The sequence below is a fragment of the Eptatretus burgeri genome, chromosome 15, assembly GCF_056783735.1.
Source record: "Eptatretus burgeri isolate ZD-2024b chromosome 15, Ebu_testis_v1, whole genome shotgun sequence".
Lineage (NCBI taxonomy): Eukaryota > Metazoa > Chordata > Myxini > Myxiniformes > Myxinidae > Eptatretus > Eptatretus burgeri.
In genome coordinates this window covers 30,844,364-30,850,472 of record NC_140975.1, presented here as the reverse complement: position 1 = coordinate 30,850,472, position 6,109 = coordinate 30,844,364, and the positions used below count along the sequence as shown (strand labels likewise).

Genomic DNA, 6,109 nt, shown 5'->3' with positions numbered 1-6,109 from the left:
AAAGAAGGAGCAGTAGTAGTAGTAGTAGTCGTTGTAGTAGAAGTCAGTAGTAGAATTATTTGAGTTATTATTCTTATTATTATCAGTAGTGTAGTAGTAGTAGTAGTAGTAGGAGTTGTAGCAGTTGGATTATTATTATCAGTAGTAGTAGTTGTAGCAGTTGGATTATTATTATTATCAGCAGTAGTAGTTGTAGCAGTTGGATTATTATCAGTCGCAGTTGTAATAGTTTAGTAGTGGTTGTTGGTGGATTATTATTATTTGTATTATTATTATTAGTAGTAGTGGTAGTAGCAGTAGTAGTTGTAGGAGTAGTTGTAGGAGTAGGTGTAGAGGTAGTAGTTGGATAATTATTTTTTTATGCCTGGTTAGACCAATCAGCCTTCTCCCAATCATCAGCAAGGTTACCACACATGAAAAGGCTGAATGCCTTAAACGCTGTGGAAACCAAGGTATTTCGGATCATTGGTATCTCCCGCGATGAGGATGAGTCTTTGAACCTCCCACTCTCTCACCGCAGGCAGGTTCGTGGTCTTTCTGTCTTCTACAGTCTCCTCTCCAGCCTCGCCCCCCTGTGCTGTCTGCGATTTGTCTCCACCATATTTCCACAGGGCACTCAAGGTCTGCCAACAACCCCCTTCTGGTAAAACTACCAAAATCACGAATCACTGCTCACCTTCACTCTTTCATTCCTCTTTTTTTCCTGCCTTTGGAAAAAACTCCCTCACTCTGTTCAATCCCATTCTTCCCCCCAGGCCTTCAAAACAGCTGTTCACCACCACCTCTTATTATCCCCCATCCAAATCCTCAATCTTTTCTACCCCCTTTAATCCACCCCAAACCAACCTTCTTCAAATTCCCTGCTTTCCTTCCTGAAAGTCCCTGTAATGTCCATCTTGTATACCCCATGTTCCCCACCCCATCCCTCTCCCTTCCGCAGATCTCCTAATGTCTCTGTTCCCCACTGTTTTGTCCTTTCCACTCCCACCCCTCTTGTCTCATGCCCCCCTTGCTGTGTGCTGTGTGTTAGCTCTCACACGAGCCTCGACAAGGTATACAAAAAAATAGCCAAGAAGACTGCTTCGGCAGCACCAACGCTCTGCACAGAGTATGGCCCTGATGGATGGATGGATGGAATTACTCTTATTATGATCTTCTTCTTTCGGCTGCTCCCGTTAGGGGTCGCCACAGCGGATCATCCGTTATGATCCGCATACTGATTTGGCACAGGTTTTATGCCGGATGCCCTTCCTGACGCAACCCTGGTCGCCTCTTACGACACAGGGATAAGGATTGGGTTTCGCCATGATTCCGGGCTGCCCTACACCCTCTCAAATCACGGCCCAACGCAGAGCAGAGCACCCGTCCTCAAGCGAACCTCCAACCCAAGCCTCCGAGTAGCCGGATTACAGGCACACGACACTACGCCCGGTAATTACTCTTATTATGATGATGATGATGATTATTATTATTATTAGCATTAGAAGTTAGTCATTGGATTATTATTTTCAGGAGTAGTAGTTGGAATATTATTGTTATTATTCGTCGTGGTAGTATAATTATAATTGTTATTAATAGTAGTAGTAGTGGGAGTAGTACTATTATTATTATTACCTGGCAAGTACCATAGTTGGGGGGCTGTGCATGGGTAATTATTTCTTTTCATTTCAAATTGATGCAAAAGTTTTGTTTTTGGTACCAATTTGACGGTAAGGTTCTTTAAAACAATTTTCGTTCGAGTGTCAAGCTGTCACATCAAAAATGGGTATTTGGGGCTGGGGGTCATAACCCGACCCCCCTCCGCGGCCTATGCGAAATATAATAATTGCTTTAACTTTTGATTCAATGAGTTGATCTGAACATATGGGGTACTTATGGATTCAGAATCAAGAGAAGCAACTTATATTTCAAGCAGATTGCCCATAGACGCAGTCATTTTGCCGGTGTTGACGCATATCCACAAAAATAGAGCAAGATTACTAAGGTAAAATCTGTTTTAATAACATGACAATTCTGCTTCGACTCAATGGTAAAGTGAAATTTGTAAACATCTTATGACTGTTCTCCAATGTGATTGTGGGTACACATAACTGTTCTGACAATTGTTTGAATAACTCCCTGAAAAAAGTAATATGAAAGTTGCAAATAAATCGGTTATATACACACACACACCAGTCGGCCAATTGTTGGCCAACTACTACTCGCATTGACACTTGCAAAGACGTGTGCACTTCAACTTTGCCCTAGTGCACTTGCACCGAGAGCAGGCACTTGTACAAGTGCACTTCACATCCAGATGAAATACATCCTTGGCGAGGGGCAGCTAGATCCAAATGGGAAGTAGCTTGCCGTCGTCTTCCCTCCATCCATGGTTAGTGGGGTTGTTGACAGCCATCATTGACATGTGCGCTGTTGTCGAGATACGAGCTTGGAAGACACTTCTTTTAATATGTTAACCCAAAGCTTCACGTGTTGGGGGAATTCTCTCCACGTCCCTAGTCTTCTGTGAGAACAACCTCATTCGGAGGAGGTCAACGTCGTTGCCCTCGTTTGGATCATTGGAGTAGAGCCTACAGACAAAGTTCGTTGCTCGTTCGTGTTCGTTCGTGTTCAGGGAGATCATTCTTGTTGTCTTTCCGGCTTTGAAGGAGATCCAGATTTCTGCGGCAGGATTCAGAGCCTTGATGTGATGGAAATTGCTCAGAAGGATTACCACAACATCTGTGTCTCGTCCCATACAATGTCTACTCGTGTCGATCGTGTCAAGTCGTGGCAAACTCTTGGGCAGAATACCTTGTCGAAATATGAATCAAAGGTCTTTCCTTGGACATTTGTACCAGGAAGGGAGTGTATCAGTACTCCACCGTCAATAACAACAAAGTCGTAAACATCTGGTGCAGTTAGCTCCTCATCAGCAGAAATAATACTGCTTTTACTGGTTTCCATGATGTATACAATCAAATCTGACTTGGTACAAGAGTTGAGGGACCCTTCTGAAGATAACGCAGGTGAGTATGGTGAAGATTCATGACGAAAAAACTCCTCCAAATCACCCCCGTGGCTGTCCAGTGCTACAAAAGCTTGTCCATAGAGCTCCGCATGATGTTTGAAGTGCTGCATTCTAAGTTTACTTGCAGTCATCTTCTGTGTTTTCTTCTCATGAAACAACAGTAACTTGTTTTGTTTGATAGGTGCTGTCAGAAGTGTGTCATTTGAGTGCAGCACATTCTTCCTAAAGTTGTCGTACTGCTCTTGTCCCATAGACTCGAAATTACGGACAGATACAGCTGCAGTCACAGACTCACATACCTTGTTGTCTAATGTAACCAGGTCTTCACTGTACTCCTCAAAAGGACTCCCCTTGCTCAGCAACACCTCTATCAGATCTTTCACATGGCGTTGAAATCGGTGCTGAGAAGCATATCCTTCCTCATGATGAGGGAGTCGTTCATCATCATCATTGTCTTTTACACCAGTAAAGTCCTCAATGACATGGCTGATTTCCGGACCTGTCACGATCCAGCGTTCCAGCATCTCGGGGTTCTCTGTGAGACCAATTATGCCACCTACTCCTTTTACCCTTTTGTTCACTTGCTCATGTGCTTGATCAATTGGTAAGGATGAGAAATGCCGATTGCTTCGAGTTATTGTCCAGTGCCCCATTTCAAACTCAACCTCTGAATGCTATCTGGGAGATCTTCCAAGTCTCAGATAAGGATTGGAACCCATCTGGCATAATTCTGGTGATCGAGAGCAAAGAACAGAGGGACAAGCTTCCGCAGGGTAGTGATCATGAGTTCGAACTTCCATTCCCGATGTGCTCGGATGAATATGCAGCATGATCTGTTGGTACTTGTGTACGAGTAGCCAGAATTGGAACGTTGGGCTCTCTTGAGAAGTTAGCACGACCCATTCCTCAAGGGCCATCTCTGTTCCACTGTCCTTGTAGAGTCGTTTCAGAAGGGTGTCGAGTACCACAACAGTAACTTGATGAGCATATCTTGTTCTCATTGCATTGGACGGTTTCAGAAAAGATGTGGCTGCTGCTTCTGTCTTCACTAGCCCAACTTCTTTGAGGGCTTCAGGCCATCCAGACCCATGCAGAAGGTCTCCCATGGTGCTCCACAAAGCCATTTCAATGTGGAGTCCACCTAGCATGACCACAAACTTGTCTTCCCCAAAGATGTCCGGGAAGGTCCACTGTATTTTTTTGCAAGATCATAGAGTGGTTGGTCCACAACCAATACAGGTATTTGGTGTGGGTTGAGGTGGTCAGTTGTTTTTTTTCACCAGCTCCATTCCATGTCGAATCATTTCTGGAGTGGCTGCTTTCTCATGGAATAGTGGCAGGAGGGCTTCAATGCCTTCTTCGGGTTGTCCAACAGCATCTGATCGAGCAGTATGGAATGAAGACCACATTGTTGGTGTGTCCTTTTCTGCATCAGAAACCTCATATAGGATGTCACGTACTGCAGTCATCCATGCCTGTTCGTGCTGTTTCTCCTCGTCGAATGTACTCGTTGCTACTGGATGCACATCCTTTACCGGAGGTTGGGTGACAAGATTCCTACCCACAGGTGGTACAAACGTATATGAACGAGGCAGGATGGGTCCACTGCTGCCTGTTGCTGTTTTGTAAGAGGTGATTCGTAGACATGCTTGATCTAACCCAGGCTGCTGTGATAAAGGGAACTGAAAAATTGAAATCCCATTTCTATGGAAGGAAGAGCTGGCAGTGCGTGATGTCGGATTGTGATCCAAGTTATCCAGGGCTGCAACTGTGAAAATGTGCTGACGCAAGTTTGTAGGACAGACTATATCACTGTTATTCTTCGTTTGATCTGCAACAGCCTGTGCAAAGCTAACTTCAGTGGTGACGACTTTCTTATATGACATGCTCAGAGCATATTTCTGTAGTAGTTCTACAAGCTTCTTACTTCTTGTTTGGGAATGCAATTTGAGGGCCAGGAATACTGCAAGGGGAGGCTCGTAACTCAAGTTCGCAGACAGAGAAGTCATATTTAGAATAGCAACTTCACTCACAGAGAGGATCTTCCTGGAATTCTCTTGTTCGGGTGATGATTTGGGTCCTTCGAGGAGTTGGTGGAAGAAATACTTCATACGCTGTGGAACAGATGATTGTTCGCAACCATTGGGAAATGAACCTTCAAACTTGAATGGTGTGTCATGATCCAAAACAGCTTTACGAAGAATTGATGCTGCCATATTAGTAGTGTACGTGCTTCCTCGTCTGGTGTTTGAGTTGCATCTGAAATGATCTTTCTAGCCGTTTTCGAACAAACAAGGAAAACTCGATTTCGTACATCCTTCTCTTCCGTCAAATTCGGGAAGTGTTCAAGAACTGTTTCTTTTCGGCGTGTCCGGTTCACAGCTTTCTGGATTCCATGTAGTTCCAATCTCTCTGTCATCATGTCTGTCAGATCTTGCAATGCAAAGAATCTGCGACCTCCAGAGACTTCTTCCTTTATGAATTGGAGCAATTCATTTTCTGTTGTGGCTTCAAGGTTTTCACGAACAGTGTCTTGTTTACAAAGTGCAACGTAACGGCGGTTGAACTGTGTGAAGCAATTCCTGTGATACTTTGCTTCGATGGCAACCAGATCACCTTCTGCCATGAGTGCTACGACACGGTCTTCTCCCAGTGCAACTGCCTTGTTGTGTATCTATGGGGTGAGTTCGACCTTCTGGAAAGAATGGTCTGTTGCATTTGTTTCATCACCACAGAAGAGACACAGAGTACGATTTACCGCTGTGCTGGTCCATAGGGATCTTTTTCTTGCTGGAGGCAGTCCTCCATAATGACGCTTTTTTGCATGGACAAGTGCAGATGTCCTGTAAAGCTGACGACAGGATTTATGCCAGGATGCACGATTCTTGTGCATGGACTCTGCATCTGGAATTTCTAAGTCTGGGTGTGGAGCAGCACCAATTTCTCTGAATTGACTTACAAGGCTGGTGATTTCTGTGTAGGCTCCCTCTCTACGACTAGCCATGGGATTCGCAAGTGGGCAAACAAGCTTTTCCTCTGTTTGCTTTTGGCATAGCATGCACAAATGCCAACTCGTTGTCCCTGCCATCTCAGAAAATA

The 6,109-nt window shown here is 44.5% G+C and overlaps 2 pseudogenes; both read right to left on the bottom strand.

Moving 5' to 3' along the window:
- Window positions 1–1,287: 1,287 nt before the first annotated feature.
- Window positions 1,288–1,433, bottom strand: LOC147011833 (signal recognition particle RNA; annotated as a pseudogene).
- A 1,209-nt stretch (window positions 1,434–2,642) lies between these two features.
- Window positions 2,643–6,109, bottom strand: part of LOC147011832 (uncharacterized) — a 3,474-nt pseudogene continuing 7 nt past the window's right edge.